This window comes from Aquarana catesbeiana, linkage group LG12 (genome assembly GCF_042186555.1).
Source record: "Aquarana catesbeiana isolate 2022-GZ linkage group LG12, ASM4218655v1, whole genome shotgun sequence".
Taxonomy (NCBI): Eukaryota; Metazoa; Chordata; class Amphibia; order Anura; family Ranidae; genus Aquarana; species Aquarana catesbeiana.
Window position 1 is genome coordinate 194732081 of NC_133335.1, and position 24272 is coordinate 194756352.

At 44.8% G+C, this 24272-nt stretch overlaps 1 protein-coding gene across 2 annotated transcripts in view; it reads left to right on the forward strand.

Annotated features, from left to right (window-relative positions):
* Positions 1-2762: 2762 nt before the first annotated feature.
* ITCH (itchy E3 ubiquitin protein ligase) overlaps positions 2763-24272 on the forward strand; it is a 141848-nt gene continuing 120338 nt past the window's right edge. The window contains exon 1 of one of the 2 annotated variants that reach the window (XM_073606367.1): positions 2763-2930. The gene's annotated coding sequence lies outside the window, so the exon portion shown is untranslated. Of the gene's footprint in view, positions 2931-15516; positions 16088-24272 lie in introns of those variants that run through there. The other variant, XM_073606368.1, reaches the window with a different exon arrangement.

The following is a 24272-nucleotide window of genomic DNA, read 5'->3' on the forward strand; positions in this document are numbered from 1 at the left end:
CAGCACTGACACTGATCGTAGGAGTTCTAGGATCCCTAGGAGTTTTCTCTGTTGATGGGTCCCCTCACCTCCCCAGTTCATGGTCTGCAGGAAGGTGGAGAGCGAAATAGCATGGAGGGGGGCCCCAAGAAAATGTTTGCCCAGGGTCCAATCAATATTAAAGACGGCCCTGATAAGATCTTTCAGCTCACAGTGCATGTCAGAGCAAATGAGAATCATGAGGTCAAAGGAACTGCCTGAAGAGCTCAGAGACAGAATTGTGGCAAGGCACAGATCTGGCCAAGGTTACAAAAAAATTTCTGCAGCACTTAAGGTCCCTAAGAGCACAGTGGCCTCCATAATCCTTAAATGGAAGACATTTGGGACGACCAGAAACCTTCCTAGAGCTGGCTGTCCGGCCAAACTGAGCTATCGGGGGAGAAGAGCCTTGGTGAGAGAGGTAAAGAAGAACCCGAAGATCACTGTGGCTGAGCTCCAGAGATGCAGTCGGGAGATGGGAGAAAGTTGTAGAAAGTCAACCATCACTGCAGCCCTCCACCAGTCGGGGCTTTATGACAGAGTGGCCCGACGGAAGCCTCTCCTCAGTGCAAGACACATGAAAGCCTGCATGAAATTAGCTAAAAAACAAATGAAGGACTCCAAGATGGTGAGAAATAAGATTCTTTGATCTGATGAGACCAAGATAGAACTTTTTGGCCTTCATTCTAAGTGGTATGTGTGGAGAAAACCAGGCACTGCATCACCTGTCCAATACAGTCCCAACAGTGAAGCATGGTGGTGGCAGCATCATGCTGTGGGGGTGTTTTTTCAGCTGCAGGGACAGGACGACTGGTTGCAATCGAGGGAAAGATGAATGCGGCATTTTTAAGGAGACCAGGAACGGCTGGGCAGCTAGACGAAGCTTCTGCGTTGCCGCCCACCCTGCGACCCGCTCCGCCTCGCCCCGCCTATCCCCCCGCCCTGCTGCCAGTCTGCTATTGAAAGGTAAGGGGGGCACCGCTGGGGACATCTGATGTAAGGGGTGGCTCCACTGGGGACATCTGATGTAAGGGGGGGCTCCGCTTGGGACACCTGATGTAAGGGGGGCTCCGCTTGGGACACCTGATGTAAGGGGGGGCTCCGCTGGGGACATCTGATGTAAGGGGGGGCTCCGCTGGGGACATCTGATGTAAGGGGGGCTCCGCTGGGGACATCTGATGTAAGGGGGGGCTCTGCTGGGGACATCTGATGTAAGGGGGGAGTTCGTGGTATGTGTGTCTCTGATTAGATAAGGCACCTCATCCCAGCAAGGTATTAGATTGAAGGCAGTGAAGGACAACCCTCACACTGGACGTTGTCCACCCGGCCCTGTGGGGCTCTGTGGGTATGTTGTGACAATCTTTGATTGATGTTACCTCCATCTTGGTTGGGATTATTTGGTCGGGGGAGACTGTATTTGTCTAATCTCTCCGCATTCGTTGTAATAGTATGCACAACGTTATTTATATTATTTATTTTTTATAACTTGTTATACTAATATAAGATTCTCTCTTTGTAGAATTACAACCTATCATATCCCCTGAGGAAGCCAATGTTTTGGCGAAACTAGTAGGGATAATTCGATTTTTTCCATCCATTAGTTGTATTCATCTACCTATGCTCCATTTTGTAGTTTATACCTTGTATGAATTGTATTTTTAAACCTTTTGTAATAAATGTAATTAATTTTATCATTTGTATTGTTGTAGTCTTGGCACCTCAATAATTCAATCTGATGAAAGGGGGCTCCGCTGGGGACACCTGATGTAAGGGGGGGCTCCGCTGGGGACACCTGATGTAAAGGGGGGCTCCGCTGGGGACACCTGATGTAAGGGGGGCTCCGCTGGGGACACCTGATGTAAGGGGGGGCTCCGCTGGGGACACCTGATGTAAGGGGGGGCTCCGCTGGGGACACCTGATGTAAGGGGGGCTCCGCTGGGGACATCTGATGCAAGGACAAACTCTGCTGGGACACGTGATGCAAGGACGGACTCTGCTGGGGGCACTTGATGCAAGGACGGACGGCTGGTGGCAGGCGACGTGGCAGGTGACACGCTCAGGGATCCCACTGATTCAGCATTATGGTGAGTTGAATGATTTCATTTTATATTACAATGTAATAATAGAAATAATGCACTTCAATCATCCTGACACCATAACAACCATGGTGCCGGGATGATTGAAGCGCTAACACCAGGTGTTTGGAGTATCTTTATCTGCTGGTTGTTAAACTTTCTAGAATATACATATTTCCATTGTTGTGTAGGATCTGGGCCTGCTGTCCCTCCATCCCTTTCCCTCTCTAGCCCTCATTCATCTCAGACTCTAACCACACCCCCTTTGAGCCACACCCACTTAAGACATGCCCACTATTTTGCGTAAACCACGCTCATGCTTTGCACGCCACATTTTTACTTTCCCCCTGTGCCACGCCTACAAAATTGCCCCGCCCCCTAATTATAATAAGACTCCGCCTACAGCCAAAAAGTGTCCCTAAAAATTTTTTTTCAATGTTGGCAACTATGGGAACGCTGGGCACACACCAAGAACCACTTGAAGGTCTCACCCCCCCCCCACTATCCACTTCAATCAATTACTACTTTTGTTTTTACAGACTAAACTTTATTAAAAACCAAGCAAACCCCTCTACTTCCGGGTGTGACGCTAGTCCACGATGCGCAGGCGCTGGGATTTCCTGCCTTTTTCAACTAAAACTTTATTGGTCACGTACACCCTTCGCAGTATTGTCCTGTGCGCATGCGCTGTGCACAGCCCCCTTTTTGGCTGTCGTTTCTTCCTCACACCGGGCGCTGCCATCTTCACCGGGGCGGAAGAGTCGCGGAGAGCGAGGCGTTGGCTTGAGGTCGCCTGCGGGCCCCGGCCAAGTCGTGTCGGGCTATTCCCAGACTTAGGTAAGACGGCCCGGCCTCTGGAGTGTCCTGTTGTTATGGTGAACTCTGTGTTACCTCTGTGTGGGGGGGGCTCTGCCTGGCTGCTTTCCTGTCATAGCACCCCAGTCACCGGGCCTGAGTGTACTCTCATGGTTGTCACCTGATTGGGACCTTCCCAGTGCCCCCCATATGGCCTCACGTGTATGTGAAGGGAAGGTGTTGTATGTCTTCGTAGTACTGAGCAGAGTGGGTGAGGGTTAGGCACTCTGCCACGTTATGGTTGCTGTGTGTGTCCCCAATGAGGAGATTTACCCAATTATGTGACCTGGTGACCACTAGACAAAAAGTGACAAGGAATCGCACAATTTTTGAGTTGACACCAGAGTGAGGGGAAAGCCTCTGATAAGGGTGCATGTGACTGACAACGCTAAAATAGAAATTCTCTTTACTTTGGAGAGATTTCCTCTCATTTCCTGTTCTCTAGGACAGGAAGAGACGTCTCCCCGGCAGGACAGGAAGGGAAATCCCCCTCCAACGGGAGAGGAAACGAAGAGAGATAACTGGACAGGAAGTAAAGAGATTCTCAACATTCATTTTACAGGCAGTAAATAGAAATTCCTCCAGCAAGACAGGCAGAGTATAGAAATCTTCCCAGCAGGACAAGGGAAGGGAATTCCCCCATAGGCAGGACAGAAAGCGAAGGGAAATTTATCTTCTAACTGGACAGGAGATAGAAATTTTCCCAACATAATTTTACAGGAAGTAAATAGAAATCTCCCCAGCAGGACAGGAAGCAAAGGGAGATTTCCCCTAACTGGACAGGCAGTAAAGAGGAATGTTCCCAACATTCATTTTACAGGAAGTAAATGGACATCTCTCCAGCAGGACAGGAAGCGAAGGGAAGTCTCCTTGGCAGGACAGGAAGCGAAGGGAAATTATCCCCTAACTGTACAGGAAATGAAAGAGACATTTTCCCAACATAATTTTACAGGAAGTAAATAGAAATCTCCTGAGCTGTACAGGAAGCAAAGGGTAATCTCTCCAGCAGGACAAGAAAGTGAAGGGTAATCTCTCCAGCAGGACAGGAAGAGCATAGAAATCTCCCCGGCAGGACCAAAAGGGAAATCCCCTAAAGCAGGACAGGAAGCAAAGAGACGTTATCCCCTAACTGGACAGGAAATGAAATAGACATTTTCCCAACACAATTTTTCAGGAAGTAAATGGAAATCTCCCCAGCAGGACAGATGAAGGGAAGGAACATTTTACTGGAAGTAAATAGAAATCTCCCCAGCAGGAAAGGAAGAGCATGGAATTCTTCCCAGCAGAACAAGAGCAAAGGGATTTTTTCCCAACATAATTTTAAAGGAAGTAAAGAGAAATCTCCCTAGTGGGATAAGCAAGCGAAGGGGCATCTCCCCAATGAATGTGCCTTTGGGTGTTGACAAACCCTGTATATTCTAGCACAGTGGAAGTGACCGTTTCTCTTTAAGGAGATATCGAGAGTCTATTAAACCCCTAATGTCACTTCTGCACCCCATTAAAACTATTCAAGCACAAATTGATTAGCTTCTTCCCCAGCCACAGCAGCCCGGTAATGTCACCTCTGAAACTGGAAATGACAGGAAGCTCCTCCCTTCCAGCGGCATTCACTTTCCCTGCCGACACATGCCATGGGCATCCATGATTCTGCAGCCTGTAGAAGTGATCTGGCAGCTTTATATTTGCCCAGATAGCTTGTAGGAAGCTGACGGTCTGCAGAACACATGTAAACAGACTTCTGGTGGCTGTAACTGTTGACAGTCTGTTTACAAGCGAGTGCTGTGGTATACATTGGTAGTCAGTAACACCATCACCACCATTTTTAAAAAGCCACCTCATCTTCCTCAGAGGTTTTAAAGTTCTTTTACTGCTTGTTTTACAATGTGTAACTACATTATCTGCACAGGCTCACGTTAAAGGTAGATTCAGACATGTTTCTATATATCGCTTTCATCTGAAGCCTAATCAAAGTTCAGAGGCTACTGGCAGAAGGTGAGAAAGTGATGGGACACCACCTATTTTAACTCCACTTTTGCCAACAAACACACCACAACCTCATGCATTAAATTTGCTTGAATGTGTAGGGTTCAGTGGGCTTGCCACCCACCAATCAGTACATGTTGGGTAAACTTTGCTGTGGGCACCAACAAAGCTTTGCCACTGCCCCATGTAAACACCGCTGCCTGATGTCTACTGTAGCTTAAAGCGAAAAAACTGTAGCTGCTGACTTTTAATAAACAGACACTTGCCCGTCCCACAGTCCAGCAATGTGGCCACCCGAAGCCTCTCCTCCTCTCCTCCTCCTCTCCTCCTCTCCGTTGCACCGGCATTGCAAGTGTGGGCACCTGGCTGGGACAGCTTGCGGCTTCGCAGCCGGGTGTGCACTGCGCTTGCGAGAGTCGCGCTGCGCGTCCTGAATGTTTGCTCAATCTTCTGGGATCTGTGACGTGTCCCAGAGGATTTCAGGGAGGGGGAGGAAGAGGAGGAGGAGCCACCTAGGCAGCCCGAGCGGAAGTGGGAGCTGGGTACCTGTCAAAACTAGGTACCCACTGCCCCCCCCCCCCCCCCAAAAAAAAAAAAAAAAAAAAAACATGCCAAATGTGGAATGTCGGGGTGAGAAGTCCTTAAAGCGGAAGTTCCACTTTTTTTGTGGAACTCCGCTTTAAGGAGGAGGCGGTTGGCGGGCCACAAAAACACAGCTCAAATGCACATGTAACAGCCTCCAACCACATGTCTAAATTAAGCCTAAATTTGTTTCTTTTTTTGGTTGCTGTGGCCTGTTGGTTCCTTTTTCCTCTGTCTGGTCTCGGGGACACATCATGAAGTAAGAATAGATTATCACTGGAACACACATCCCCATTGGAAGAGTCCCTTCACTGTTCCAGTGATGACTGTAATGTCTCATCACTTTTTGTTTCAGTGTTAATGATCACCAGGGAAAATCGAATCGTCCAAAATAAAGAAAAGTTTTGGCTTTAGATAATTTTACTTAAAGTGGAACTTTCTCTCAATCAGCATTAACTATCTTTAATCCTTATGCTGCTAGCATTAGTAAATACTATTGAAAGGTATCTTAGATTTGTTTTTTCTACATTTCTTCAATTACTTCCTGGTTTCCATGCCTAGACAAATGTCACACATTCCAGGCGTCTTCACGAGGGGAGGGGCTGGGCTTTCTCAGCTAAGCATACCCGCTTGCCTGCTTGCCTGAGCTGAGGGCAGATGGATTCCAAGAAGTAAATGTTACATGACTCGTCTGCCACTACGATGACCACGGACATAAATGCTATCGTCAGGGATCTTCAAACTATGGCCCTCCAGCTGTTGCGGAGATACACGTCCCATGAGGCATTGTAAAGCTCTGACATTCACAGACATGACTGGGCATGATGGGAATTGTAGTTCCTGAACTGGAGGGCTATAATTTGAAAAAGAAAAACCCTAGTTCAGGGATCTTCAAAGTGATTTCTCAACAAAATAAAGCATGGAGAGATGGATGGATGGGGGAGCCTGCTTTAAATATTAAAAATGAATTAAAAAGTGTTTTTGGTTTGTGATGCTCAGATGCAATGTAGTTCCACTTTAATACCTAATGATCCTGCCATAAAGGTGCTTGTTCAGGCACTTCCTATTATGGGGTGACATTTATTTCCCCAAGCTGAATAGCCACTTAGAGCTTATGTCTTCTTTAATGTTCCACAAGCTTTTAAAGTTTATACTTCTTGAGGGGCAGCACTTACAATTCAGAGGAAAGTATGTACATTAAAATTTAATGTTGATAGATTCTGTAGTACTCTGTGATTCCCAGGACACCGTGAGGGGTGGCACGTACAGATATTTTGGCTCAGCTACAGTGTCGCCAGGAATTATTTAAAAGATTGGAAACAATACACCCATGTAGTACTTTAGGAGCGGCTGTGTGTTCTTTGACAGTCGAGTCTTCCTGGTCAGCCATGCTGGTGTTTTATACAGTATAGTAAATATGTTCTTGTTATGTAAACCCAGTTTTTATGAGATTATTAATGTTGTGTGTAATATGAAGATGGTTAGCTGGATGCTGCTGTTTTATCATATTTGTATTGGATTGATTTTTAAATCTCCATCACCTTTTTTATTTCATAGCTTTGATCGTCTCATTATACTCCAAATTATTCTCTTTCTATGAAGGCACATGTTTATTATTAATAATAATATATTTATTCAGTTGCAATACAGCACAAAAGAACAAACATATTTTCTGTCATTTTGCCTCTGGATTGATTATTTGAACTTTACCTCCTTCCCTCATTGTCATATGAACCTGCCACCATGCTATTGCTCCTATTCTGCCCCCAACCCACGCCAACATTTTGACTATTAGACATCATCAGTGGCTGGCTTTTTTTTTTCACTGCCAGCTCACCAATATGTCAGCGCCAGATCTTGCACATATGCTGTATGAGATCTGGTGCTGTTTGTACAATCAGATTGTATAGGCCATCCCAAAGTGGAAGTAAACCTATTGATAAATCAGTTACATGCTGGGAATGTAACTGTCACATTGGTTGTGCTCTCAACCAAACTGTCAAACCATCCAATGGCTGGTGTCAACTGATCACATGAGCAGCATCATAGCAGTTGAAGATCAAACAGGCCAAGATGGCAGCTTCCTTGGCTGAAAACGATGGGAGGCTTTACTTCCACTTTAACTACTTCCACTTTAACCGCTTCCGCACCAGCCGCCACAGTTTTACTGCGGCAGGTTGGCTCCCCTGTGCGAAACCACGTAACAATACATTGGCTCACGGGGTCTGGATAGCAGGCGCATGCGTGCCGCCACATAGCGGGGGGTGCTGATGCTTGTGGCCGACGGTCGCAATGACCGCTGGCCATGATCGATCGTGACCAGGAGAGACAGAACAGGGACGAGTGTGTGTAAACACACACTTCCCTGTTCTGACAGGAGTGACAGATTGTGTGTTCCTATTAGCTACCCTGTTTCCCCCAAAATAAGACCTAGCGTGATTGTCAGTGATGGCTGCAATATAAGCTCTACCCACCAAATAAGCCCTACCCTGTTTCCCAGAGAATAAGCCCTACCATGAAAATAAGACCTACAAGGACTTTAACCAGGGCTTTTTTGGGGGGTAGGGCTTATATTGCAGCCATCACCGACAGTCACGCTAGGTCTTATTTTCGGGGAAACGGGGTAGGAACCACGATCCGTCACTTCCTCAAGTCAGTCCCCTCCCCCTTCAGTTAGAATCACCTCCCAGGGAACACAGTTAACCCCTCGAGCGCCCCCTAGTGTTAACCCCCTTCACTACCAGTGACATTTTTACAGTAATCAATGCAATTTTATAGCATTGATCGCTGTATTAATGCCAATGGTCCCAAAAATGTGTCAAAATTGTCCGATGTGTCCGCCATAATGTCGCAGTCACGATAAAAATCGCAGATCGCCGCCATTACTAGTAAAAAAAAAAAATAAACTATAAAAAATGCTATAAATCTATTCCCGTTTTGCAGACCCTATAACTTTTACACAAACCAATCAATATACGCTTATTGTGATTTTTTTTTTTTTTTTTCTTTACCAAAAATATGGAGAAGAATACATATCGGCCTAAACTGAGAAAAAAATAGTTTTTTTTTTTTTTTTAAATATATTTTTGTTGGTTATTTAACCACTTCCCGCCCGGCCCATAGCAGATGACGGCCGGGCGGTGGTTCCGTTATTCTGACTGGGCGTCATATGACGTCCAGGATAACATGCCGCCGCGCGCCCACATCGCTCCACCGATCTTGGTAAAGAGCCTCCGGCGGAGGCTCTTTACCATGTGATCAGCCGTGTCCAATCACGGCTGATCACAATGTCAATAGGAAGAGCCGTTGATCGGCTTTTCCTCACTCGCGTCTGACAGACGCGAGTAGAGGAGAGCCGATCGGCAGCTCTCCTGACAGGGGGGGTCTGCGCTGATTGTTTATCAGCGCAGCCCCCCCCTCAGATCACCACACTGGACCACCAGGGAAGGGGCAACATGTGGATGGCCAGGTATGTACCCCATGGCCATCCACATGTGCCCAATCTGTGCCCACAAATGGGCACTGATTGGCACCATTATGTTTCAGTTATGCCCAGCAATGCCACCAATAAGTTTTATCAGTGCCCATCAGTGCCACCCATAAGTGCCCATCAGTGCCGCCTATGAGTGCCCATCAGTGCCACATACCAGTGCCGCCTATCAGTGCCATCTCATTGGTGCCACCTCATTGGTGCCCGTCAGTGCAGCCAAATCAGTGCCCCTCAGTGCAGCCAAATCAGTGCCCGTCATTGAAGAAGAAAACGTACTTATTTACAAACAATTTTAACAGAAACAAAGAAAAACTTTTTTTTTTTTTCAAAATTTTCGGTCTTTTTTTATTTGTTGCGCAAAAAATAAAAAACGCAGAGGTAATCAAATACCACCAAAGCTCAGAAAGCTCTATTTGTGGGAACAAAATGATAAAAAATTTGTTTGGGTACAGTGTAGAATGACCGCGCAATTGTCATTCAAATTGCCACAGCGCTGAAAATTGGCCTGGGCGGGAAGGTGTCTAAGTGCCTGGTATTGAAGTGGTTAATAGCAAAAAGTAAAAAATAATGCTTTTTTTTTTTTTTTCAAAATTGTCGCTCTTTTTTTGTTTATAGCGCAAAAAATAAACACTGCAGAGGTGATCAAATACCACCAAAAGAAAGCTCTAATTGTGGGAAAAAAAGGACGTCCATTTTGTTTGGGTGCAACGTCAGTTAAAGCGACGCAGTGCCGAATCGCAAAAAGTGCTCTGGTCAGGAAGGGGGTAAATTCTTCCGGGGCTGAAGTGGTTAATATTGTTTTTTTGTAAACATTTCTCTGTATAAAGTGTATCTGGAGCCAAAACCTTATATCTTCAATTTTGGATGCAGCAGGAAAAGGTTAGAATCCCTGTCAGGTTATTACTGCTCTGTGTCCCCTCTGAGGAGATTCAACCTATCTAGATTTCTCCATTGTTATTAGAACAGAAGTAAAAGCTGGGTAAGAGGAAGGGTTAAAACCCCTGACAGTTATTTTTTCCTGTGTTCTTGCGTCCTTTTGCAGAGAATTTCCACATTTGAGGTATATTCCCTTCTTGGACTGTTGTCATCTCCCTGGTTCTGGTGACCTCTGTAAAATTTTGGTTTCCCATCAATTTCGGTCCTGTTGATAATGGTGACTAGGCAAACAGGGTGAATCCTACCCTTGGGGAGACAGGCAGCAATTATAATTTGACAGGAGCTCTAACCCTTTCCTACTATCCAAAACAAACAAATGTTTGTGCTTTAGATACTGTAACTATGCAGAAACGAAAAAGATTTTTTGGACCTCCATGGGGAAGCACTCCACAGTTCAAGTAAGGGTGGAGGGGAGGCAGCTTAAAGGGTAAGGGGTTGGAGAATGTGACCATGGAACATGGTCACAAAGGTGGAGTATGCTTTTAACCTGTACAAGAAGCAAGATGGTACCACCCAATGGGGAAATAACGGGGTCTCCAGGGAGAAACTAGAGCAATTTTTGTTCACCAATTTTATAAATCAGTGGGCGAGTTGAAAAGTTCTTATTTCGCAGCAGTTTCTGTAAACCTTAAAGTGAAATTAAACTTTTTTATTTTATTAAAATAACATGTCATGCTTACCTGCTCTGTGCAATGGTTTTGCACAGAGCAGCCCTGATCCTCCTTTTCTGGGGTCCCCTGCTGGCGCTCCAGGCCCCTCCTTTTCAGCGGTAGCTTTCCACGGGGGCACCTCCCGAGCTGCCCAGCCTGCATCCATTGGCATTAGCCAATTCAGCCCCGGAAGGTTTACCCCCTTCATGACCAGGAAATTTTTGCGATATTTCACTACGATAATTTAACTGACAATTGCGCGGTCGTGCCATGCTGTACCCAAGTTAAAATTGATGTCCTTCTTGTCCCACAAATAGAGCTTTCTTTTGGTGATATTTGATCACCTCTGCGGTTTTTATATTTTGCGCTAGAAACAAAAAAAAGACAATTTTAATAAAAAATACCAATTTTTTTACTTTCTGCTATAAAACACATCCAAAAAAAATCCCAATAAGCGTATATTGATTGGTTTGCGCAAAAGTTATACGGTGGGGATGGAAATTTTTCACTCTTTGTTATATTGCAGCCATTTGCTAAAATCAATTCAGTTCATTTTTTCCTCATTAATGTACACACAGCACCCCATATTGACAGAAAAACACAGAATTGTTGACATTTTTGCAGATTTATTAAAAAAGAAAAACTGAACTATCACATGGTCCTAAGTATTCAGATCCTTTTGTGTGACACTCATATATTTAACTGTCCATATCTTCTGATCATCTGTACATTAATGAGGAAAAGAACTTAAATGATTTTAGCAAATGGCTGCAATATAACAAAGAGACTCGCCCCGGACTCCCGCGTCATTAGATTTGATTGACAGCAGCGGGAGCCAATGGCTGGGCTGCTATCAATCTATCCAGTCAGGACCCGAAGCACCGGCTGGAGCTGGTGTGCTCGTCCCAGTCGCTGGAAAGACCGGGTTCAGATATGTAGAAAGGGGGCTTTGGAGGGCTGCTGCATGACAGGAGGATTTTCACCTTAAAGAGGGAGTCTACCCAAACCGCAAAAAAAAAAAAAAAAAAAATTAAAAGCCAGCAGCTACCAATACTGCAGCTGCTGACTTTTAATAAATGGCCACTTACCTGTCCCAGGGTCCAGCGATGTCGGCAGGCGACGCCGAGAACCCGCTTGGTTCTCAGCAGCTGCCGTCGCCATCCTAGGTGAGGGAATCAGGAAGTGAAGTGTTGCAGCTTCACTTCCCGGTTCCCTACTGCGCATGCGCGAGTCGCGCTGCGCATCGTAAGTGGTCCCCGCTATCTCCTGGGAGGTATCTGCACCCCCCTCCCCCCTGAAAGGTGCCAAATGTGACACCGGAGGGGGGAGGATTCCGAAAAGCGGAAGTTCCATTTTTGTGTGGAACTCCGCTTTAATGCATAGAATGCATCATGCTTATCTAGGTGGATCTGTCCCCCGCCGCCCCTACACTGAGAACCGAGCTATCGAACATGGCAGATGGCTCGGTTCTCACAGCTCCCTGAGCAGAGAGCTGCTGACTGGCCATCGGCAGCTCTGCGTTCCTCCTCGCTCATTAGAGCGCTGAGCTGTGGAGGGGCGGGGAGCGGCCGTCTAAGCAGCTCGCTGAAAGGCTAAGACGGGCGTCAGTCCAGGCACCAGGATCCAGACTCCTATTGTCATGATGACGCGGTGCCTGGACTGATTTCTGTGATGTCAGCAGAGAGCAACAGAAACAGGTAACAGGAGTGCAAAACAAATTGCACCCCTGTGACCCATAAGTGAAGACCAGCCAAACAAGCTCAGGCTGGACTTCTCATTTAATGCATTCTATGCTTTAAGATGAAAAACCTTTTGGTGTGCAGCAGCTCCCCTCAGCCCCCCCTAATACTTACCTGAGTTCCCCCTCTCTATCCAGCGATGTGCACAAGTGCTTCTGCTGTCCGGGTCTGGCCAATGGTGCCCCTGCTGTATCTCGGCCAATTGATACAGTTAGCCAATCGGGAGAAGGGGCACGGCCAAGCCGCGGCTCAGTTTCTGAATGGACACACAGAGCTGTAGCTTGGCTCAGGTCCTGTGGAGGCACTCGACAGGAGCACCGAAGAGGAGGTTCTGTGCAAAACCACTACACAGAGCAGGTAAGTATAACATGTTTTCTGTTTTTAAAGAAAGAAAAATTAGACTTTAGTATCACTTTAAGATGAATTTTGTTTTTCTGCATAGCTTACTACCATTTAGTCTGTATTGTTAAAGAAGAATTCCAGCCTTACACTATTTAAAAAGGTCACCTCTCTTCTTTTGCTACCTATGCTGTCTAACCTGTGTAAAAAGGATCTGTATATTTACCTATTTTCAGTCCGTCTAGTCATGTGATTGGCAGCTGCGTCTCCTCTGTGTCCAGTCAGCGGCAGCTGCAGGGGAGAAGATTGAGTTTCAACAGCGCCTGGGATATGGGAGCCTATGTGTAACGTAAAGGCTCTCAGAATTCACAGCCATTCTGAAGCTCTCCTTCCACTCCCCTGCTGCCATTGACTGACGAAGGGGATCACATGACCAGAGAGCACTGAAAAAAGGTAAGTATACCCATCTTTTTTTTCACAGTTTAGGTAGCAGGAAGGGGAATTGGAACATTTTTAAACATAGGCACGGAGGTTCACTATAACTTTTTTTTTTGTTTTAGTTTGAGTCGTTACTTTTGTTGTCTGTTTGCAGCTGTTTCCTTTCTTGTGACAATCTGTTGTGTTTTTTTTTTTTTTTTTTTTTTTCTCTTGTTAAATATATGTGAAAGTTCAACAAGCCATTTGTACATAGAAGCTAGTTCCTATATTCCATCTGCATAAAAGAAGTTTTGTGTTAATCTGGTTCACATCCATGTCCTCAAGTACAGATTTACCATTGTTATTTATTTATGGAATCTGGATCCATACATTTGGAGCCGTTGCCCTTAGCATTCAGGTTCCTTGTTTTATTTTAAGATGAAGTGAAGCCTTTTCTGCAGGTGGTTTTTTTTTTTTTTTGTTTTTGTTTTTTTCTTTTATATAGAGGTGTGCACCAAATGGAAATTTTGGTACTGAAAATGCAGGACGCACTTGGACGAAAACCGAAAATTACAGTTTAAAAAAAAAATGTATAACACACACACACACACACACACACACTTGTGCTCATAAGTTGACATACCCTGACAGAATTTATGATTTCTTGGCCATTTTTCAGAGAATATTAATGATACAAACTTTTCACTTATGGTTAGTGTTTGGCTGAAGCCATTTATTATCAATCAACTGTGTTTACTCTTTTTAAATCATAATGACAACAGAATCTACCCAAACAGGCTTATACTTGCCTGTTCTGTGCAATGGTATTGCACAGAGCAGCCCTGGACCTCCTCTTCTGGGGTCCTCCATTGGTGCCCAGGGCTGCTCCTCTTCTGTGTCCGCCCGCATAGCAAGCCACTTGCTCCCAAGCTGGGCTGTATGTGTCCATAGAGACAGACATCGTGGCTCTGCCCCGCCCCCCCCCCCCCGCTTGATCTTCTCTGGATTCGATTGACAGCAGCAGGAGCCATTGGCTCCTTTTGCTATTAGCAAAGCCTGCAAGACCAAGAGAAGGAAAGAAAAGACTAGCAGCTGGACACAGTTCTGCATAAATAAGTGTTGGAAGGGGGTGGGGACAGGGTTCAGACAGTGCAAGGTTTTTTACCTTTTAAAATAGACCTATAGGCAAAACTTTTTATTTATTTCAATTTTGGATAGAGTAAGCAAGGGTATACCCCTGTCAGGAAGTTAGAGGAAATCCCTGAAAATTAAGGGAATTCCTTGAGGACCCCCAGGTCACCATAACTAGTGTCCCCATTGGAAGATTTCCCCTCTAATACTTTTCTGGGGACAACCAGAAATTTGGAGATTTTCTTTTACTTTCAATGATAATTCTAACCAGGACAAATAGAGAGGGGGAAGTCTCCCCAATGGGGGCACAGACAGCATTAAAAACTGACGGGTTCTAATCCCTCTGTACACTATCAAAAAACAAAAACCCGAGAGAGAGCATCGAGAAGTCACGTGAGCACCGGGAGCCGATCTGATATAGCTACAGATCGGCATATTTTTTTTTATAGAACACAGGGACACCTTTTAAGTTACAGAGGAGATGAGAGTATTTTATAGTAGTTATGAGAGCAGCAGGAGGGGGCTGGCACTGACACCAGCATATGGGCAGAGCTGCAGACGTAAACTGACCACGGTGTCGGGGCTCAGCAGCCATTATAAACCGTGGTCAGTTTACAGAGGGGAGGGCATAGTCAGGCAGGTTCAAACAGGTTTTTTTAGGTGTTAGAAGGGGCCAAATTACACAGCACAAGCACTGTGTGGTGTTCCGGCAATTATACTTTTTAAATAAAAATACCCCTATAATACACCAGCTTAATGTATTCTAGTAAAGTTAGTCTGTAAACTAAGGTCTGTTTTGTTAGTTTATAGCAGTAGTTTGTTATTTTATAAACTTACAGCAGGCCGTGGCCATCTTAAGTGTGGGCATCTGAAGGCAGACTGTATTTCTTCCTGGATCTCATCCTTGCAGATCTCGCACATGCTCAGTGCAGCACAAGCAGTGTAAAAGGTTTCAGGTCAGGTTTCCATAGCAACGGCAGTTTCAGAGGAAGTTGCCGCCCCTTCCCAGAAGGCATTGCAAACAGGAAATGGTGCGATGGGCCGCGGCCAGGGAGGAGGAAGTGAAAAATGAATACAGCAGATATACAGTAGGTGCTGAGAAAAAAAATATCCAATTCGTTTACAGTGCACAGTTTAGTGAGGGATGCTGAAGAGTTGTAAAAGTGGGTGGAACTCCACTTTAACAAACACTTTCAGTCCAGTGTGCATGGACCCTTAAAGATCTGTAATTTGTGTATTAGTCCTCCCTGAATGTTGAGTCTTATTTAGAGATGAAGATGACACTACCAGTAGGAACTATGGAAGAACTTTTTTTCCTTCTATTTTTATACTGCTCATAGTTAAATAATTTTTAGGATATTTCTAGGGGTCTTTGCACACTGGCTTCAAAAATTGTTGCATCTACAGGAGTTTTGTGTCTTTTTCCTGTAGAAGCAGCTCATTGATATCCTGTGTCCATGTACATTGGGACGTTTAGAGGCACATTTTAAGCTCAGCGTTTAAATCCCTTCTGGTTTGCATTTGTGATTGGAGTGTTTGGGCAGAAAAAAACGCTAATTGCGCCTGAAGGGAACTGGCTTTTTTTTTGCAGTGTGCATGGAGCCTAAAGCTGTTTTTTAATGACATACAAAAATGTTAAATTTAGTCCCAAATAGCAGTGTTTGTGTTGTATTTTTTCTGTTGAGCAGGCTCAAGCCTGTTTTGAGTTGGGACAGAACGCCTCTCCCTGTCTGGGGCGTGATCAGGTGCGCTTACATCATGAAAGCAGTCAGCAAAGTTTCACTCCTGTCATGTCGCTGGCAATTACCACTGGCTTTGCGAGAAGGGAGAACCTGGTCATCCCTGAGCACCTTATAAGGATGAAACAATAAGGTTGTGAACTTTTTCTTTTCTTTTCTTTTTTTTTTTTCTTTTTTTAAAGCAGATTTATGATTTGACAAATGAAAGTACCTGTAAAAGTGTTTGTTGTTGAGGTGTGCATTGCCATCATTTGTTTCCTTAACTCCGCTTTCCCTAGGCAGTGTTTCATATAAAATGTTGCTGAACTTTATTTATTTATTTTTTTTAAGTATACCTATATTCTGTTAAAGTGTGTCACAAGAAGTAGAAAGCCAGGTTAGTGGTGCCTGGATATTCCTAGGGAAATTAAACTTGCAGCTTCTATATTTAGCACAGTAAAGCCAGCCATACATAGGTCTAAATTTACCCGGTTCAGCAGGGACCAGTCGAATTTCGATCCATTTATTGGCTAGCTGGTTGTACACAAGTCAATCTATTGATTGTTTTGTCTTCATCCAGACTGCCAGGTTTTTACTAAATGATTAGTGCCGCTGCCTATAGTCGGCAACATAGATCGTTTTATTCTGCCAGCGGGCAAGGCTTCCTGCTGTCAAAATACAATACCACAGCGGGAAGGATTTCTCCATTCACATGGTATGTGTGGCTGGGGGAAATTTTGTGTGTGTGTGTATGTGTGTATATATATATATATATATATATATATATATATATATATATATATATATATATATATATATATATATATATATATATATATATATATATATATATATATATATATATGTGTGTGTATATGTGTATTTATTTATTCAATTAAAGTGATTACTAAAGTCTAGTGTTTTTTTTTTTTTTTTTTTTGTTTTTTGTTTTCAAAATAACAAATCTGTTATACTGGTGCAGTGGATTTGCACAGAGCAGCCCAGATCCTCCTCTTCTCGGGTCCCTCTTCAGTGCTCCTGGCCCCTCCCTCCTGCTGAATGCCCCCACAGCAAGCTGCTTACTATGGGGGCACCAGAGCCGATCCAAAGCTCCGTGTGTCCATTCAGAGACAGAGCGGTGGCTAGGCCCTGCCCCTCTCTCCTCATTGGCTCACTGAGTTTGATTTACGCCAGTGGTGTCTCAGTAGTCTTTCGTGCAATATCGGTGGATCAAGATGGGATTCGGGTAAGTATTAGCGGGGCTGAGAAGGGTTATTGCACACTGAATGTTTTTTATATTAATGCATAAAGATAAAAAAAAACTTCTGCCTTTACCACCACTTTAAGCCTCATATATGCAAGGTGTTTTACATGCCAAATGATTTGTATGTCTAAAAAGAAGCAGTGATGAGTTTGTCTTTCTGTTGTTTTGCTCCCTCCTTCTATCAGCATGCGCCTTGTACTACAGCACATCTGATTGGCTTCTTGTGCTGCTTCCCTCCCCCTTTTTGATCTCTGCTGTACATTCAATTGCAAGAGGTTGCAGAGTGCTGCTGAAAGCTATGGTTGCACACAGACTGGACCATTAGTGGTGGCCAGTTTTTATGCAACCAGAAACACGTCCTGCACACAATCTGTATGTAGCCAGGGCTGGTCATCACCCCTAATTGCATGTAATGCCCCGTACACACAGTCGGACATTGATCGGACATTCCGACAACAAAATCCTAGGATTTTTTCCGACGGATGTTGGCTCAAACTTGTCTTGCATACACACGATCACACAAAATTGTCGGGAAATCCAATCATTCTGAACGCGGTGACGTAAAACACGTACGTCAGGACTATAAACGGGGCAGTAGCCAATAGCTTTCATCTCTTTATTTATTCTGAGCATGCGTGGCACTTTGTGCATCGGATTTGTGTACACACGATCGTCGGAAAATTTTATAGCCTGCTCTCAAACTTTGTATGTCGGAAAATCCGATGGAAAATGTGTGATGGAGCCCACACATCAACAAGGTCCTATCACACATTTTCCGTCTGAAAATCTGACCGTGTGTACGGGGCATAACTGTTAACAGAAGCAGCATCAGCCATTGATTTATACAATGTAAAAAAAAAAAACTTGCCACAATTGCTCACATGAGGTGTGCATGGAGCAAGTTTCTCTGTAGGCAGATGCCCATCTAAATAGTCCTTACAGAGCTGTTACAAACAGATACAGGGTTCACCTTTATCACCTTGATAGATATAGATAGATATATTCTGCAGTTTTTTTTTTTCCCCGGGTAGGGAGGCGGGCACTCGGCTGTGCTATGATTCGCCAGTGATCAGCCAGTGATTGGACGCCAGCACCCGGGGATTGCCTCTGAGCTCCACCAAACACAGCTCTGTAAGGCCCCTTTCACACTGGGGCAGTGGGTGCGTCGGTGGTAAAGCGCCGCTATCTTTAGAGGCTCTTTACCGTCAATTTCACAGCCCTATTCGGCCGCTAGCGGGGCGCTTTTACCCCCCCCCACACACTAACGGCCGAGAGAGGGTTAAAACCACCGCAAAGCGCTGCTGCAGCAGCGCTATGCCGGCGGTATAGCCGCGCTGCCCCATTGATTTCAATGGGCAGGAGCGGTGTATACACCGCTCCAAAGATGCTGCTTGCAGGGTCTTTTTAACGTCTTACAAGCGCGCCGTCTCCTTTTTTCATGCACTGCTAAGCAAACTAGATCCCCAGTAAAAGCAGTACATGCAAACACTTGTTAAGCATGCATTTATCCCCTTGATCGCCCTAGATGCTAACCCCTTTATGTCCATATTAGCACTGATCACTGTAATAATGTCCGTGTCAGATTGTTCGCCGCGCTATTGCAGTGCCGTTATAAGTAGCTGATTGCCGCCATTAGTAGTATAAAAAAAAAAAAAAAAATAATTTCCCATATATATCCCATAGTTTGTAGTCTCTATAACTTTTACACAAACCAATCAATATACACTTATTGGGATTTTTTTTTTTTTTACCAAAGCCTTAGCACAAAACATTTTGGCCAAAATTTATTAAGAGATTTGATTTAAAAAAAAAAAGTGTGTGTGTGTGTGTATATATATAGATCTCAAAATGTGTGTGTATATATAGATCTCAAAATGGTCAGTCTTTTTCGTTTGATCACCCCTGGGTTTTTTATTAAATATCACCAAAATGAAGCTTTATTTCTGTGGGGGGAAATTATATAAATTTATTTTTTGGTACAGTATTGCATGATTGCGCAATTGTCAGTTACAGTAGCACAATGCTGCATAGCAAAAAATGGTCTGGTCACGAAGGGGGTAAAAACCTTCCGGAGCTCAAGTAGGTAAATTGGTCCTTCAGCCCAGGTAAACACTGAGCTGCGGGAATGAAGCCGTGCTGAACTCGCACGATTTCACTCCCGCATGTCAGTCCCGATTTTGGCCGCAATTTCAGAGACATCTGCAGGTTTCCCAGCCCGAAATCACAAAAAGTAGTACAGAAATTAACTTTTGAAGTCGGTATAGCGCTGCAAATGCGGTGTTGCACCGATTAGGATGATGCCATTGGCGGCAACTGCCGCTGATTTGACATGTCAAATTGCATCTCAAAACGCTCCAGTGTTAACCAGGGCTCAGATAAAATTTGTGATCATCTAAATTTCTTCTTTTAATTCACAACATGCAAAATGTTCTGCCCCATTTCACTGCAATGTGATCAGCTGCTTGTCGCTTCAGCAGCACTCTCTGTGGTTTAAAAAAGTTGTAATGTGACCCGGTGACCAACAGTCACGCCTTTTGTTGGGGGTTGTTTTGCAATCATCTACTAAGATAGTGGATTGATTTTTGCAGGTGTACAATGTCGTTGTCATCCACTATTTGTACCTGGCAGGGCATTCGGTCTAAAGGTGAATCTGTTGAATATTGGCAGATCAGCGTTGCAGCACAGTATTGGAACAGCAAGTTACAGGGACCCTAAGGCTACTTTCACACTGAGGTGCTACAGCGCTAAACATAGGGCCTGTAAAGAGCCTAATCTGTCCAGTGTGAAAGCCTGTGCGCTTGCAGGACGGTCAGAAAAGTCCTGCAAGCCGCATCTTTGCAGCGCTATAGGAGCGGTGTATTCACCGCTCCTAAAGCGCCCCTGCCCATTGAAAACAAAAGGTTTTAACCCTTTTTGGGCCGCTAGCGGGGGTTAAAAATAGCACCGCTAAAAATGGCACCGCTTTACCGCTGGCGCCTGCCTCGTCCGTGATGATTGCAGTAAAAAATGCTCTCTTTCAATGAAAATGGCGACTGGAACTAATTTTGCAATGCATTGTGGTCATTTGGGAGTGAAAAATGAGTCAAGGGGAGTGTTTGTGAAAAAATACCTGATTATCCTCAAAGCTCAAATGTGTGTAAAAACGCGCAATTAAAATGCGCGGAAAAGATGCGTCTGTAAGGCTGGATTCGCACCACATTCCTGTGCACATCACATGCGAGGTCTGTGCGGTGCGATTTCAGCCATATAGTTTGGCTGAAATCGCATCCGCACCAAAATGGCACAGAAACCTTTTTTTCCCTCCACACCTGAATTTTGGCAATCGCACTGCGTTTTGCGATCCGTTTCAGGTGTTGTTAAGAGAACATTGACACCCGTAGCAGATCGCATGGACGCCATGCGAATGCTTAGAGTGCGATGTGGGGAAATGCAGCGACTCTTGTGCGTTTCCCGCATCACATTAGGGTGAACCGAGACTTGTTTTTTTTTTTTTTTTCCTAAGCTGCAGTGTGCATGAGCTATAAGAAGATGCAAGCAAATCCTTTTCCATTTTCAAAGTATGGAAAGGTAATTTCTCTTCACTTCATGTCCTGTAGACATAACCGGTCTCCAAAGTGAGGGGGATCCCCACTTAGACTGTTATCTCAGGATCACGTGTCTCCATTGAAAAGATCTTTCCGCTTTTTTTCTTTTCCAGTGACAGCTCAAAATGTTTGATTTCCCAGACTTTTATTTGCGGTGACACTGAATCTCCATAGTGGGGCCGCAGACTGCAATAAAAACCTGACAGGGGTTCTTACTGCTCACTCTATCCACAGCTAAAGAAAAAGTTTGACTTTAGATGCTTCTTAGGCTTCATGCACACGAAACGCCGGTGCAAACTCTGCTGAACTCATGTTTTTAAAAGCGAAAACCGCCCGTTTTGCCGCATTTGCATGCCGCGTTTAGCGGCGTTTTACCGTGTTTGCGTCTAGAAGCGTCTGCAGAGCAGAGAATGACATTTTTGCGACCCAACTCTGGGGCCCGTATCTCAGGGCCACTTTGTGCTAGGAACCCCAAATTTGGTGTGCTAACACTACAACATATCAAAAGCTGGGGTTCCTAGCATTAAGTGGCCCCGAGATGCGGGGCCCTAAAGTCGGGTCGCAAAACGTCATTCTCTGCTGCAGAAAAGTGCTTGACGTTTTGCGATCCGACTTTGGGGCCCCGTATCTAGGGGCCACTTGGTGCGAGGAACCCCAAATTTGGATATGTTGTAGTGCTAGTTCCACTGTGTTTGCACACCAAATTTGGGGTTCCTAGCACCAAGGGGCCCCAAAGTCTGGTCGCAAAATGTCATTCTCTGCTGCAGTTTACCATCATATTTCTGTGTTTTCTGGTCCAAAAAATAGGGTTCCTTTAAAAACACTTATAAACGCAAACGCGGTACCGGCGTTTAGCTGCGTTTGGCGTCTAAAAAGTGGAAAACTTTTGCGTCTGAACCCATTTTTTTGGTTGTGGAAAAATGAGGTTAAACACAACTGCCTAAAAACACCAAAAAAACGAGACTGTGCACATGGACACATAGTATAACATTGAATGCATTCAGGGGCAGTTGAAAAAAGTGTCCAACTGCCTCTGAACGCACGTTTAACAGCGTCTCGTGTGCATGAGGCCTTAAAGGAAGCCTATACCAAAGAAAAATATGTAGGCTGCCATTTCTGTCCTCTCCTCCTGATAATGTTAACTACCCGGCTGTCTTAAAAATCCAATGGCAAGCAATGTGCAATGCAGGGTTACCCCCCCCCCCCCCCCCCTGTGTTATTGTATTCTGACAGCGGGGACGCCCCTTTTGACAAAAGACAGTCTAAGGATTAGCTTCTGTTGAACAGACAGGGGAACAAACATATAGAAATTCATCCGTTGCCTGCTCAACCGGCCCGATTTTGATATGTACACACAGCTGTACTTCCTAGATCTTTTGAATACCAGGCAATTCAGCTTCAGTCTAGTTTCATTTGCAACATATGTGTTTCATGTCAGTGACTCAGTCCAGTGACAGTGTGACAATTAGTATTTACTGAAGGTGAGTAGTGGAAGCCTACCTATTTCTTAGTACAGGTGTCCTCTGAAGTACAACTTCAGCCAAAACTTTTCATATTTTGGATAGTTAGGTGCTCTGTTTTTGTCGTATGCTAAAGCAGACCCTGCACTGAAAAGCAAGGTCCTCTTATGTTTCTGCAGGTTTCACATTGCTTTGTGTGCAGAAAAATGCGCCCAAGCTGCATTCCACACAGTTCTGCTCTGCAACTCACGACAGCATTTTGGTGCGCATGAGGCACATCGAAAACAGTTTTGCTTTTTATGTGCCCTTGGAAAGACCTGCATTTTTTTCTAGTGCACATGGTTTGAATGAGCGGTTAAAGCATTTATAAAGATAATTAAAAAAATAACAAACGTGGTATACTTGCCTGCTTTGTGCAATGATTCCCCTGCCAGGGATCTTAGCTCCTCCTCTTCTGAGTCTGCCCCCATAGCAAGCAACTTGCTATGGGGGCAGACATGCAGGCGTGCTCTCAAGCCGGGCTATGTGTATCCATAGACGCACACAATATGGCTTGATCCCGCCCACTGTTCTCTCCTCACTGATTTTGACTGACAACCTGCTGCCATCGGAGCCTCTAGTGAGACCAGAAAGAGGAGAGAAGAATGCAGCAGAAGGGCACAGCGCTGGATGGAGACTGGACTCATGTACATGTTTAGGAGGGGGTGCTGGGAGAGCTGCTACAGAAAGGTGTTTTTTACCTTAAAGGAGAAGTCCAGCCTGGGCTCATTCGGCTGGGCTTCTCCTATGTTTTCAGCAGACAGCGATCTGAAGTCCACTCTCTCTGCTGATGTCACCAGGATCAGTCGAGGCAGCATGTCATCCCGACTTCAGAAAGCTGGATGCGCCAGGTCCCTGGACTGATCTCAGTCTCAGCCAGCCTCTCCACAGCTCAGCGCTCCAATGAACATGGAGGAGCAGAGCAGGAGAGCTGCTGACTGACAGGCAGCAGCTCTCTGCTCGAGGAGGTGAGAGAACAGAGCCATCGGTGGTGTTCGGTGGCTCAGTTCTCAGTGAAGAGGCGGTGGGGGACAGATGCAGCATTGGACGGATGCTGCATCCACCTAGGTAAGTATGAATATGGGATAATAAAAAAATCCCATACTTCACTATTAATGTAAAGAATGCATTCTGATACATAAACCTTTTACCTTTTTACTTACGCTTTAAAGTTTGTCTGAAGGCTAATTTTTTATTTTTTATTTTTTTTATTGCTCCCCAAAGTAGCCTACGACTACGCTATTTACTTGTCTTCTTTCCACTTACAATCCACAATGGCTGCCTTCCTAAATTTGTAATGATTAATGTGGCCCAGATCTTCTTTCATTACCCAGGTCACATCAACCCTTTACTAAGACCGCAGTTTTTACCCTGGTATTCTTACCCCTTCCACAATTACATTATACTGGGGAAACTGCATGGAGAGAAAGATCCTCCGTTGTGTAAACAGAGGCGAAGCAGATGACACTGGGAATTGTAGTTTACTTGTCATGTGTGCCAGGAGGACTGTGCTCCCGAGTGATGTCATCCTGCGCTGGCCAATGAGAACAGCTGCAGCACTGCACCTGGAAGAAGCCAGGTGGAGGATGCCAGCGAGGGACATCGGACCATTGAAGGGGGGTACTGAGGACCTTTCTGTGATGGGTAATAACATGCTTTTCCCAAAGCAATATAATGCCTTATGCACACTGGACGTTTTTACAGCTGCTGTTTTTGGCTTCAGGTATAGTTTTGCTAATAAAAAGCTAAACGCTGCTGCAAAAATGCTGCTAAACTCATTCTACAGGTACAGCTTTCTACAGCTAATGCTACTGGTGTTTTTCTGTTTCAATAATTTTATTAAAGTATTTCACAAGAAAGAATACAAAAGTTAAGATTAAGAATGCGTATCTTCCACAATATAAAATATGTACTGAATGAGTAAAAAGTCCAAACATTTTTAGACATAAAAGAACATATAAAAAGGGCCTTCTTCCAAATAAGAATCTTCAC